This window comes from Balaenoptera ricei, chromosome 8 (genome assembly GCF_028023285.1).
Source record: "Balaenoptera ricei isolate mBalRic1 chromosome 8, mBalRic1.hap2, whole genome shotgun sequence".
Taxonomy (NCBI): Eukaryota; Metazoa; Chordata; class Mammalia; order Artiodactyla; family Balaenopteridae; genus Balaenoptera; species Balaenoptera ricei.
Window position 1 is genome coordinate 91,764,329 of NC_082646.1, and position 12,799 is coordinate 91,777,127.

General features: G+C 39.2%; 1 pseudogene; it reads left to right on the plus strand.

The window, feature by feature from the left end:
* The window catches only part of LOC132370199 (suppressor of SWI4 1 homolog), a 135,511-nt pseudogene extending 123,016 nt beyond the window's left edge, over window positions 1-12,495 (plus strand).
* Window positions 12,496-12,799: the final 304 nt, after the last annotated feature.

A 12,799-nucleotide genomic window follows, 5' to 3' on the forward strand; every position in this document is an offset into this window, starting at 1 on the left:
AATTCTGCAAGTAATGAAAATATCCCTTAAAAAGACAGAAATAAAGGTATTTCAGATAATGACAGCTGAGAAAAACTATCAGCAGCACACCTGAATTTCAGGAAATGAGGAATTTTTGAGATTGAAATTACAGCAGATGGAAACTTAGATCTTCCAGAAGGAATGAAAAACAGAGGAAATGGTAAATATGTAGATAAATATAAAATACATTTTTTCTTTTAATTTTTCTAAAGATGACTAAAGCAAAACGTATAACATTATATTGCCAGATTTCATAAGCAGATGTAAAATATACGAAAACAATAACACTAAGGATGGGAGATAAATGGAATTTTACTACTGTTTTGACATTTTACTTGCAATTTTATAATACTGAATCTAGGTAAACTTGGTTAAGATGCATATCATTACCCCTAGGAAAACTAATAAAATTATAATTTAAAGAAATATGGCTAAAAAGTCTATAAAGAAGATAGAATAATAACACGTATTTGATCAACTCCAAAGCTGTCAGGAAAGGAGAAGAAGAAAGCCAAAAGCAGATAGAATCACTAAAGAACACATTGCAAATAACTGAATTAAATCAAACTATATAATTAATGATATTAAATATAAATGCACTAAGCATTGTAATTAAAAAGCAGAGATGGTCAGGCTGGATAAAAAAGACCCAACTATTTTGTGGTATCAAGAGCAAGTACTTTACATACAAAGATAGAACTAGGCTGAATGTAAAAGGATGGAACTACACACTAGGAAAACACTAAGCATAAGAAATATGGTATGACTATATTAATATCAGACAAAGTTGACTTAAAATAAAAAAGATAAATAGGAACCACTCAGAATCATAAAATAGCTAATTCATCAAGAAGATATATAAATCCTAAATGTCTATGAATCTAATAACAGAACTATAAGACACATTAAGAAAACAGAACTAGATAGAAAAATAGACAAATGCACATTCATAGTTGCATAGTTAACACCCTATTTTCAGTAATGGGTAGACAACTGAGACAAAAATATCAATAGTGATATATAGATACAGAAGTAGTGATGGGATATACAGTGACATAGGAGAACTGAACATGCAATTACATAACTTGATTACATTTAATTTATAAAACATTAAACCTAATAATTGTAAAATGCATGCTCTTTTCAAGTGTACATGCAGTGTATACCAAGATGGACCATATACTGGGCCATAACATGAGTTAAAATATAGTGCAGAGGTATCTGGTCTGCCTGGATAATTCTATGCACACCACATTAGGCCACTATATATCAGGTTAATCAGACTGAATGAGCAAAAAGTGGCAAGTGTGCTGGATGTCTTGGTAAGGCATGTACAATCTTTAGGAAAGAAGATAAACTCTATGAAGATTCAAGAGCTTACCACATCAGTGAATTTTTCTAAATGCCCAGTGGTACGGAGCATGCTAGGATATCTCTTCCAAAGTAAAGGGGTACCTTTCACCTGCCTACAGAGTAGGGTCTAAATTCACAAGTAAGCAAAATGACCTGGCCAGTTGACATTAACTAGTTTATTCATCGGTCACCTCGGTGCTGGGATAGTGGGCACATGGGAGGAGGAGCCATGATGGCAAGAATGGATGCTATACATAGGCTCAATAACATGGGCTCCAAGGCTGAGGTGGCTATTGCTGCTGCCATATGTCCAAGTGCCATCGACCAAACCTACACTGGGTTCCCAATATAGCACCATCTTTTAGGGATGGTCATTTAATTGCTTCAGAAAGGACAGTAATTCACCTTGAATGGAATCAACACATATTCTGGGATTGAGTTTTTCTTTCCTCCTTACAGGGTTTTACCCAGTACCATTCCCTAGGATTTAGTGTTTGGTTCACATATGGGATTACACGTAAAACTGCATTATACTAAGGGATACATTTTATAGCTACATTAGTTATCTATGGTGGCATAAAAATGTACCCAAATTTAGTGGCTTAAAACAATAAACGTGTATTTATTACACAGTATTTTTGGGTCAGGAGTCTGGGAGTTGCTTAGCTAGATGGTTATAGCAGCTAAGGTTGTACTCAACATGTCATCTGAGGCTTTAGTCATCTGAAGGATTAATTGCATGTGGAGATCTATTTCCACGATGTCTCACTCACGTACCTGGTCAGTAAGTACTGGTTTTTGTAGGGGTCCCAATTCCTTGTGACATGGAACCTGTATAAGGTTGTCTGGACTTCTTTGGAAGCTGGTAAGTGCTTCGGCCTGAGCAAATGATCTATTAGGGACCAGGGTGGAAGGAGCATGCTATGTGGAATAGCTCTGGAAGTCACATAGTATCATTTCCACAATATCCTATTGGTTATATTGGTTAACTCCATTCAGTGTGAGAGAAGACTACAGAAGAGGATGAATACATGGAAGTAAAAATCAACGGGTACCATCTTGGAGGTTGGCCTTCATAAGAACCAGTAATGGTGAGGCAGTGGGTACATGACTCTACTTTTCTTTGTGGGGGAGGGTGGAGAATTTTAATACATTTTCCAAATTAAATGAAAGGACAAGACCATACTGTAGATACAAACTTAAGACAATTTTATGATTCTAAGACAATTTAGAATCATAAAATGTGAGGTAGACTAGTGAAATTCCAAGTTTGGATTAGGAAGATTTTACAGTAATAAAGTAATGTAGGTGCTTCCTTTTCTAAAACTAAAAAAAAAGAAAAGCTATTGCATAAATTACAGCATGTGGTCATGGGATTCACTGGTCTTATCACTTACAGTACTCCACAGAAGTACAGATCCACACTGATAGAGTGATGGAATGGTCTTTTGAAGGCAAAGATGAGGTTCCCACTTTAAGATGTTATGCTACAAGAATCATGTTCCATCCAACCAGGATGCAATGGCCTTATATGATGCTGTTTTCCCAAACAAGTAGAATACCTGGGTTCAGTAGCCAAAGTATAGTAGTAGTAGCCCTACTTGTCATCATTCTCAGTGACCTGTTCAGGGAATCTGTACTTCATGTTTCCATGAATCTAGCCTCTATGGGCCCAGACTCTCTTTGTTGCAATGACTTTTTCCTCTGAATTGCTCTGGTCAAAAAATCAATTCACTCTATGTATGGTTCTATTTCTAGTCTCTCAACTCCATTCAATTGACCATGTGTTTATCCTTCCACCAATACCATCATATCCTGATAACTGTGGCTTATACAGTAAAACTTGAAATCAAGTAGTGTAAGTTGTAACTTTTTCTTCCCAAAGAAAAAAGGCTATTCTAGATCCTATGCATTTTTATGCACATTTTTAGAATCAACTTGTCATTTTCATGAGAAATCTATTTGGATTTTACTAGAATTGCATTGAATCTACGGATGAACTTGGAGAAAATGTACATCCAACTTAGCTTGGGTTCTGTGTGATATGGGTTCTGACACACTGATATTTACACCTATGAGATTTATTGGTGAGTCCTCTTGAGAACAATTCTTCAGGGGCAGAGATGCAGGTCTGGGCAACAGAATAGGTTGACCCATGATACATCTCCTACAGAGGCCACAGTCGATTGCTTTGAGAGCTCTGGAACGGGACCACATATTTAGAATTTGCTTGTGATAGTCACCACATCATACTAAGTCCACATTGTTGCCAAACAGACACTGATGAAGTTGTCAGAAAAAATAAATACAAAAGAAAATATAAAACAAATTAAAGTTAATACTGAGCAGGTATTTGTAACTACAAATATTTTTAAAACCCTAGCTTCCACATTGGTAAGACAATAAGCTAGCTGACTGTGAAGGAATAAGCATTATTTAACGAGGTTTGTGAAGCATATCTTTCTCAAGCCTCTATTTCTTCTGCTTTTTTTTTTTTTTTTAGACATCAATTCTCCTTTTAGTAATTTAAGAATTGACTAGAGACAATTAAGCTTGCAGCTGTTTATAAGAACTTGCATCTTGATTTTCAATGTAAAAAACTTACGTCATTTTATTTTCTCAAATTCCAAGAGAATAAAACATACTGTTACCGTTCCAAACTGGATTAAAATGTGTCAAGTTCAAAGGTTTAGAAGGAATTTATTGAGGAGATGATCACATAGTGTGTTTTATGATTTGCTACAAATTCTGTGGTCACAACATATTAGGGCAAAGTGCTTACTGAGCATTATTAAAAGTTTGATATTGTCACTTTGCCCATTGTTATAGAATATGGTAGATGGAATGGTAATTCCCCAGAGAGCAATCTATCCCAAGGACTGCATCACTGATGATTTATTTCCGTTTAAGATGGTGTTGGTTGTACCCAGGGCCTGCTTATTTTCAATTATTGCTGTTGGAGGGAGACATCTTCTCTGCTCCCTGTAATTGGAAAATAACCTGTCACTTGGCATATCCCATTCTTAAATTCTGAACTCAGATATCATATCCTTCATGAAGCTATCGCTTTATCTCTTTTCCTCCAGTCTTTTTCTCTTCTGAATTCCAAAATATTTATTTGTAGATGACTTTATTCCCTACAAACTGATTGCAGGCATCATATGCTAGGAATGTTGTTTTCTAATTAGTATCCTCCACAGTGCCTAGGAAAATACCATACATGAGACATTTAGTGACTCAATGAATTAATCTTATCCAAGGTAGGTAAACAGAGATAATATATAAAAAAAGAAAAATAAATGTAAATTGGTTTATTAGAGTACAGTTTTATTCTATCCAAACAATATGTCAAAAATATTTTGGGTTAATATTTTTAAATTGAATTAAGGTATTAAAGTTGATTATAAATATGTGAAACAGGTGGCAGAGAATTTTGGTTACTAAAGACTGTAGAAGGAGAAATTCGTATTTTATGTAATAACAAATCCAGTATGTATTTCAATTCCAAAAACAGCATACAATGTGTATTTATCACAATATGTTCAGATGTACTCTAATCAAATGAAGTAAATCGCTCGGTTAAAATATTTTCAGATATCTGAAATGCAACATCGGCCGATATCTTACAGGCAAAGATCTTGTCTACAGCCATTTTGTTAAATGCCTAAGAACTGTTAGGTCCTCTCCGATTAGAACACTTTTTCTGGAAGGCCAGACCTCTAGCAGTAGCTGTGCCCTCCACATTTGGAGATTGGGGACCCTGACCCTCCTTCTTAGCCTCAGGTCTCACTGAATTCTGGAAACTATTCTGTCCACTTGCCCCTTCAGTCCTCAGCATAAAACTAATACAGGTTAGTCTCCTTTCAAAAAGTTCATTTCTATGGAAATCCGGGTCTCCTACTTCTGCCACCTACTTAACCTGCTTCTACACTAACCTGTCTATAGTGGCTCTTCTATCAGAGATCATTGTCAACCTCCTCAGATGTTAAACGAAGCCATGAATTTTTCCACTTTTTTGTCCACTTGGATTTGTTATTAGCCCTGCTCCTCTTTCATGAAACTATCTCCTTCCCTACTTCCCATGAATTTGTTTATCTTCCTTCTATCCTTTTCACCGATACCTCCATACACATGTCACATCCTCTTGTTACTTTCTCCCCTCCCACTGCATAGCTCTGGCTATTTCCAAAGTCACATTTTCAAATACTATTTCAGCTTGAGTTATAACCTCATGGGAATGACTTTTAAATACTTACCATTACTAACTTTTAAACTTTGGCTTGCACTTTTGTCTGGTTGCTGGCTATCTATTTTTGATGCCATAAAAATCACCTCACCTACATCCTTAAGGCAAAATGATCTCACTGCAGCATCTCACAGCAGAAAACAAACTTCAGCCCTTTTCTGACTGCCTAAGTTTAACACAGTTTTGTGCAGATGTTGAAAAATTAAAAAACCATGGGCCAAATCCAGCCTGCCACCTGTTTGTATACAGCATGTAAGCAAACAATTTGTTATACTTCAAACAGTTGAAAAAACTGAGGGGAGAATATTTCATGACGTGAAAATTTTATGAAATTAAAATTGTCTATAAACAGCACTTTAGTGGAATACATCCATGCTTATTTGTTTACATGTTGTCTACAGCTCCTTCTGTCCTATAATGACAGTAGTTGCAACAGACACAATATGGGCTGCAAAGCTTATTTATATCTGGCCCTTTTGAGAAAAAGTCTGCAGACTCCTGGTTTAATGCATGAAGCCTGAGTTTAAGAGTAGACGGACAGAGCTACATATAAATTTTAGATAATCTTTTCACTATATGAAATCTCAGAGAAAGTTACTTAGCACTAATGAGCCTTTGTTTTCTTATCTGTAAATCAGAAGTACCAACAGTCACTTCCTTCTATAAGGCTTATTTCATCTCAAGCCTGAGACTATTACCATAGACTTTTAATTATTTTCTCAGTTTCTGCTTCCTAATAGATGTGGTGAAGCAATGGCAGACAAAATATATTTTAATATGGTATCATCTCAGAAATATTTCATAATACCTCTGTTGTTCAAGCCTGCTTCAGATTCAAGTGAAACAATCTAACCTTGAATTAATTTAACCAAGTAAACATATCAAACAATTGTATTTAATTTTAGAATTTGCTTCTTCTTTTTATACACATAGTATATATAAGCATATATGGTATATAATATCTATATAAAGTGTATTACACATATGGTGTTATAAAAATGGCTCCTTTAAAGTGATGTTGGAAAAACTGCCTTACCATCTTATAGTACTTACAAAAATAGAATCCAGTTATATTTAAAGGCCTAAGTGCGAGAGTTACAACTCCACGACAATAGAAAAATGTAGGAAAACCTCTGTGACCTCCAGTCTCGTAATTTATGAAACAATTTTATTCTAACTCTCTACAACATCAGGTCATTGGCAACACAGAAGCCCCTTTTTGTTCCCTCCAACAGTTTTTAGGGCAGGGTAATCTTGTTTTCCTAGAAGTTGTTTTAGAGGCAACACTTTTTATGACAAGCCATAAGTACCCAATTATCTAAGATGAAGATTATATTTTAATTAATCCTCTATTTAGAAAAACTTTGCACTCCCTTAAACTTCAAAGTATCTTTTGTTTTGTTAGTTTTTCTACGTTCCTCATCCCCTTGACTATCTGTGCTGGGCTACACCCTGCAGGCCTGCAAGCCCTGTAGCTGCCCAGCCTCAAGACAGAAGAAAGAGCCGAGAGACAGCGACAGAGACAGAGACAGCTTATTGGACAGACATGGGATATTACACATGCAAACCCAAGGTCCTGGAGCGACAGCCCACCGTGGGCAGCAGAGGACAGGCAGGACACAGTAGCAATCATTGCTACTTGGGGGAGAAGGAGGCTATCATTTATAGGGGGAATTGATTTCAGGTTGGCTCATCAGTTGCCAGGGAAACAAGCAGCTGGGCCAAGCAGGTAGGTGGTTACTAATTAAGCCCCATAATTAAGAGGAGTCATGTGAGTGAAGCAGGGACTGGTTGGGCAGGGAAGGTACAGAGAGCAACAGAACCGCCATCTCAAGAGGCAGATATATTGATATCTCTCTATACACGCTGATCTCTCTAAATTATATATATGCACATAGTATACATAAATATACCTATAAATAATAGATGCATATATTGGACACATATTCTGGATTCCTTATAGTAGCAAGAAGCAATCAGTTAGATTTATAATTCACAACATGGATAGATCCTAAAACAACATTTTTTGAATTAAAAAGGACACCTCTCTCTCTATATCTATCTATCTATCTATCTATCTATCTATTTATACATATCACTCAGTATATACGAGTTGATAACTTGATAACTCACTCTCTTGGTCCTCAAAGTTTATAGTCAAATAGGGGAAATGGGAGTAAAAAACCAAAGCAAAATTAATGTATGGATGTATATCTATCATACACAGTATATATGAGGATAGCAATAGGTTCATATTTGTAGGTACTACGGATCACAACCAAAGGGAAGTTTTAAGTACTTTCTGAAAGAGCTGCAGATCATAAGACAAACTTCTGCCATGATGTTATGGTAGAAATTAACATAAATATGGAGCTTACATAGTTCACATCAAGTACCTAACTTGTATAGCTTAAGGTTAGTGCTAAGTGTTCCCCTATCATTTTATCAGTATAAATTCTAACAAGGACTATGATGTTCATGCATTCAAAGGATACAGAATTATTCTTTGGAAAATTTGGCTAAGGTAATGAGATTGCAGGAAAAAAAAATATTTAACCTTTAAATTGACTTAGGTATTTATTTATAGGTTACTTAGGTTTTCTTTTTATTACTATGCTTACCTTTTTCCCTTTAATTTCATTTTAAGAAATGACCACTCTGCCCCTCCCCCAAGGCGATTTCCACCTGTGCCCGTTTTAATTAAATCTATTATTGACTCAACTTGCACTTGTGTTATATAATTTCTCTTGTGTAATTGGAAATTGTGTTTTATTCAATAATTATCAAAGGGATGATTCAGAGATGCTGGCTTTACTGAAATGTGTGTGGAGGAGTGTTTCATGTAAAGCAGAGCAATCTTTTTATTTCAGGCTCCTTTCATTATATTAAGTTCCAGGAGCTGTTATTTAAACGAAGTTGAAAGAGAACCTATTTACTGGCTGGCAATCATAGACTGAGCATTTGGAGTTCTTGTGGTTTGATCTCACTGTGTATTATTTGAATAGAATGCATCAAGTGAAATATGGGGAAGTGCAAGATAAATAACTGGCAAACATAAAGGTAAAATACAAAGATGCCGTCTGCATATTTTGCCGTTGCATCATGATCCTGATATATTACAAATGTATTCAAGAATGTGTTCAAAGTATTCAGTAGTTTACAAATAATTTAGTGAGTCAGAATTAAAGCAATGTTCCCCTCCAAAGTACTCTTGCTGACTTCATAAGGGAAAATTTCAATGCTGATAAATATAGAACTTTTAATAATAAAGTGTTGTTTCAACTATATATCTTTGGATTATGTGCATTTTCTTGATGAATGTAACCAATACTTTTCTGTGCATTATGAAGCGAAGAGTGGGGGTGGGTAATAGTATTAAAATCCCTTTACGTTTTACAAAGTTCTATTATATACATTTATCAATAATCTTATGTGGGTGTCTGGGCGGGTATTATTACTCTTCTGACTCCAGTTAAAATTTCTTGCATACATTACACTGCCATTCTTTTGCTTTTTGAAAATATAACCAAATAAATTTGAAATTATTGGAGTTATCAGTCTGTAAATATAGGCCCATGTGAACCTCTAGTTTGTGATTAAATATATTTCAAAGGGAAAACTGAACAAATTATGCTACTCAGCAGCCAAATCTATTTATTGAAAAAATGGGTTATATAGAATGCTCAGGTGAACATTTTTGATATTAACACAGTTGCTGATTATACAAGGTCTATCTGAGAAGGAAAACAACTCTTTTCATATTCTAAGATGTTGAGTGGGAAGATCAGTTGTCATATAGGTGTTCCCACAAAGAAACTTCCTGGATAAAGAATATGAAAGGCAAGAGAAGAGATATTATGTTAGTGGGTTCTTTAAAGTTAGTATATAAGAGCTGGAATACATTCTCCTTCAGAAATCAAACTAAAGTTTTCCAAGAGAGTGTGACAAGAACGCCACTTTCTTAGGGCATTTAAAGAGGTCAAAGAGGCAAGATGATATTGCTAGAGATGGGGAGGGGTGAGAGACAGTGGACTTGTGTCTGGGGACATCTTACCGAGTAGGCGCTTTGGAGTCAGGTTGACCTAGGTTTAAATCCTGGACCCATTACTTTTCAGTGATGTGAATATAATAGCAAGATCAAACCAAGATCAAACCAAACATAAAATTCCAAGTTGATAGGCCAGAGCAATATGAAGTTTGCAAAGGAAATATTTGAAAACAAGTGCATGATCCTAGAAAGCCCCCCAAGGACATAAAAACATTGAAAGAAAGGCCTGAGGGTGCCTGTGGCCAACCTCAATTCTAATGAGAAGGGCTTCCATGGGATCCCGTGTAGGGCCCGGTGTTTTCTATGATTGTAGGGGAGTAACACAGTGAACTCTTTTGAGGAATATAAAGGCTGTAGCTGTCATATCAGCTTGAGCCAACAAAGTGGGGACAGGAAGGAGGGAGGGGGCAAAAGGAGAGAGTGGGGGGTGGGTAGAGACATAGCCACTTGTACGTTGAGCCACAGAAACACTTAGTGATGCCAGAACAAGGAGGTGGAAATGGTTCACCAGTACCAGGTGTCTGTGATTTGAACAAAGAGCCAGTCTGAAGCTCTAACCAAGCAGGACCCTGCAGGGCCTTCCCCCGACAGACTCCCCACCCCCTTGGCCTCTGCCTGCCTCTTCTTTGTAGAAAAACTTTAGCCTCCTAGGCCTTCCCAAAGTTCCAAAGCATGAATTTAATGAGAAGTAAGAAAATGCAGAAACAAAGGAAAACAGTCAAGGAAGGCAAAATAATAATAGTTTAGTAATAAAACAAAGTCAAGGACCTTTAGTTCCTTCTCAAAGACTATAGATAATATTCTGAGCCACATGCTTTAAGCCGTTTTGCTGATACTGAAATCCCCACCAGGTGAAAGAAGTTACCTGTATGCTGCCCACAAGCAGGTAGATCCCAAACCGGTTAGAACCAGCACATTGACAATGTTGACTCCCAGTTACCTCATCACCAACTAATCAGAAGAATGTCCAGGGGCTGATCACACACCCCACAACCCCCAACCCCTCCCTCACCCTGTCTTTAAGAACCTTTCCCTGAAGACCATCAGGGAATTTGGGCCTTTTAAGCACTAGCTGCCTGGACTCTTTGCTTGATGCTCTGCAATAAACACCTCAACTTTCTTTCCTCACAACCTGGTGTCAGTACATTGGTTTTACTCCGGGCAGGTGAGCAGAACCGAGTTTAGTTCAGTAACAAAGCCATTTTAAACACTGATCAAAAGAACCCTTAAAAAACAAAACAAAACAAAACACCTGGAGGGGTAATGGAACCCACCCCACCCACCTCCCCGCCCCCAGCTGTGTAGAGCATAATGGGGATGGGTGGATCCTGAATAACATGCAAAGGTGATCAGAGAGGAAAACATGTGCTCTGAGCATCTGTCACGGTAAACGGATTTCAAGCCTCCCGACAGCAATGCCTAATTTAACAAGAACTATATTTTACTCTTATCCGTTCTCCCCAACATAGCCCATCTTGTACCTCTGTCGGGAACCAGAAACCTCAGTTTTCTCGTATTTTGAAAGCCCTATGTGTATATAGCACAGTGGATTACCGGTTACTTTTCACAGCGGTGCAGGAGGTGAGCAGAGCGTACTGGAACCGGCAGGCAGAGGCAACGTCGTGGAAGAGACTGCGGGAGGCGGTGGTCAAGGCGGTCGCTGGACCCGAAGAGCACGCGCATGCGCCTGGGGGCGCGCAGCTTGGCCTCGCGAGGCCCACGCTGCGCAGCCGCACTTCTTCGTGTTTAGCAGAGCCCCGGGAAGGCGCCAGCCTGCAGCTGCTCCGGCTGTCTGCACGGTCTCGTGGAGCCGTTCACAGCCACCGCCTGCCTGCGGGGACGAAAGAAAAACTCTGCAGGATTCTGTGGTACTGGCTGGGTCCTGCCAGGTCACATATTTACTGGTCTTGAGCAAAATGGAGACCAGTATTTACATTAAGCTGATGCACCTCCCTGGAGGCCCCGCCTTGATCTTCCAGACAAACACGTACACGCTGGTGCATGCCGTGGTTTCCTCGCTGTGCTGGTACCCGTGTGCTTGAGTGGCAGTTTGCCCATCCTTCCCGTCTGGTGCTGAGCAGCCTTGGCCCCCATGATGTGCACGTGAAGCTCATGGCCACCGTGTTCCAGAACCTGTTTTCCCATCAATGTGCACAAGGCGAACGTGAACGCCGTCAAGCACCATATTCTCATCAACTACGGTCCCTACTCCCAGGAGCTGGAATCCCGCTATTATAGCATGAAAGTTGTTGTGGGAGCATGTTGTGGAATGATGAAGCTTCTCCAGGAGATGAGCTCCCTGCAGGACATGGGTGAGTTCTGGCCGTGGGCTCGCGCCTTTGAGGCAGAGCGGGATTGTGGCACAGTGTTACCGAGCTGCCCCAGGCGGTTGCCCGGCGCTACCAGTACTGGGCCTCGCATAACCTGCAGCTCATCAGGACCTAGGAGGGTGTTGGGGAGGGGAACATGCTGTCCTACAGTTTCCTGCACAAGACTTTGGAGGACCTGCAGGCCACCCTCGTAGCCAAGAAGGAGAAGCTGCAGCTCAAGGCCCAGAGGGAGGACAGGCAGGCCCAGAACTTCCAGAACAAGTAGGAGCAGTGAGAGACCCGTTAGAAGAAGATCCTGGGGGGCATGAAGAGGGCACGGGCAGAGGCTAGTGGAGACTGGGATGCTGAGGACCCCGGGGGAACCCCTGGAAGCAGAGGGAGCCAGCCAGCAGGAGGAGGGGGAAGGTGGAACCCAGTATTCCCGTCAGGCGGTGGGCAAGGAGCCTGACACCGGTCCCGAAGGTGCACAGACAGCCCGCCAGGCCCTCAGGCTATAAGTAATCGTGAAGGAGCTGAGGGCAGACCGAGGCAGGGGCCTACGTGGTGACTGGAGGCTTCCAAAGACCGCTACTAAGAGCATTTTTACACTTTTGTGAGTTGTTTTTTTTTTTTAAATTGGTGTCTTTTTAGCTCAGTTTGGTGATGATGTACTTTCCAGTGGGAGGTAAAATGACAGATATATAGGCAAAGTTAACTTTTCTACAAACTCTAATCCCACGGCTCCAAAAGTTTGATTAGTTTCAAAATGATTTCAGCAAAACCTTATTATAAAGTTAGACGTTGTTCGGTTGGCTGTTGTCT